This window comes from Parasteatoda tepidariorum, chromosome 6 (assembly GCF_982258835.1).
Source record: "Parasteatoda tepidariorum strain Cologne lab strain chromosome 6, Ptep-v5.0, whole genome shotgun sequence".
Classification (NCBI taxonomy): Eukaryota; Metazoa; Arthropoda; class Arachnida; order Araneae; family Theridiidae; genus Parasteatoda; species Parasteatoda tepidariorum.
The window spans coordinates 35,613,832-35,615,631 of NC_141760.1; the positions used below are offsets into that span (position 1 = coordinate 35,613,832).

At 24.4% G+C, this 1,800-nt stretch overlaps 1 long non-coding RNA gene across 1 annotated transcript; it reads right to left on the reverse strand.

Annotated features, from left to right (window-relative positions):
* Positions 1-226: 226 nt before the first annotated feature.
* On the reverse strand, positions 227-1,800 carry LOC147807771 (uncharacterized). Its single transcript, XR_015434906.1, has 2 exons — positions 1,386-1,800; positions 227-371 (listed from the first exon to the last, which is right to left on the reverse strand). It is a non-coding gene; the product is annotated as an uncharacterized LOC147807771 (long non-coding RNA).

A 1,800-nucleotide genomic window follows, 5' to 3' on the forward strand; every position in this document is an offset into this window, starting at 1 on the left:
TGTAAAATTTAAAACATTCATTATTGGTATAAGATAATTTAACTAAAAATTATAGGATTTATTTTGGGACAAATTTATTGTAATATACAGTATATAAATTAAAATTTATTTATAACTATGAAAAAAAAAACAATATTTTATTAAGAACATACTTTTAATGTATCATATTATTTTGTTATAGCCCTTTACGTGTTTTGATTTGCATTTTAAATAATACAAGAATCAATTTAAAAAATAAAACATTTATTGTCAAGTGAAACATTTAGAACATTATTCATTTTTATTTCTTATTTTTTAATTTCTTCCATAAAAACAGTATTACATCTCTTTCCTTCTTTACCAGATAAACCTTACAGGATTATACGAAATATCTGAAATAAAAGAAAGAAATCACTTTCATGATAAAATTTTACCAACACATTATTAGAATAAGGAAGATTAAATGCCATTAATTTGAAATCATTTAAGTCCTTAGGTATCCCTTTTAAACTTATTTTAAGTTAGAACTATAATCAAAATATCTGTCAAAGATTATTCTATACACTAATGAAAGATGGCAGGTGTGTTTAGTTTTGTAGTTCTTATGTTTGGATTGAAATTTGTTTCAAGAAAACTAAATTGTATTTATAAACGAAGACTCTTAAAAATGTAAGTATATTGAAAAATTAGTAAGGTACACTTACATACTTACTGTCATTATAGAAAAGCTAAGTATCAAGAGATAAATGTGAAGTATAAATAAAAAGTAAAGTATCATTAGTTAACTTTGAATAATTATAAACAAAATATTATGCAAATCATCATACACAAAAAAAAATAAAATAGAAGGGATGAATGTAGAAACAGACAAGGAGATTGGGAATTTGCATTTTTAATAATTACTTTTTATATATAATATACTACCTTTCTTGTAATACTTTTCAATAATTACTGGAAAATGGGGTAACTTTGTGAGAAACAAGGTAAATATTTACCACACATATTTTCTAACTTGTTTTAAAATGAGATTTTCAAAAATTAAAAGAATTCTTAGGGAAGTATAAAATAATTATTTCACTAATAATTATAAAACTTTCAAATAATCGGACACATGCTTTTACAATCAACAGAAACAAAGATTAAAATTTAAAAATAAAGAAATATAATCATTATTATATTTTATGTTATAATACTGAAACAAAGTTTGGCGAGTTGCTTGGCGAATATTTCAAAGTGAAGCTTTTCGCCAGTATAATTCTTTACATATATAAAAATAGAAATTATTTCTATTTAAAGTAATTAAAACTTTGATTGGAACAAATTATAATAAGTTTTAATTTTATTAGCTTAAAATAAATAAATATTTTAAAAGAAAATTTATCGCAAAAATAATGTAATATACTTACCGATACTAAAATCGTGTGCAGGTTCCTGTTATGGTAGTACATCAACTGCATTGAGATGGTCATCTCATAGTGCGAAAGTATTTTTAATGCTTTCATTTTAAAGGAAATGTTATTATTAAACTAAAAACTTGTTCCGTCTCATCAATAAAAAAATTTCATCCGATCATCCTTTTCCTAACGTCGCCGCCATTTTTATTTACATTTGTATATGTCATCACATAAAATTGAAACGTCATAAAAAGCAAACGATCTGATTGGTTCATGAAAGAAATTGCCTGAACGGTTGCAGATATTTCGTGCAGCCGTAATTTCTATATCACACGAGCGATTTTTGGAGAAATTTCACTTACAGTTGCACTTACACTTGCAGTTACACTTGCAGTTGCACATATTTTCTCTCGTGTGATATAGCCAT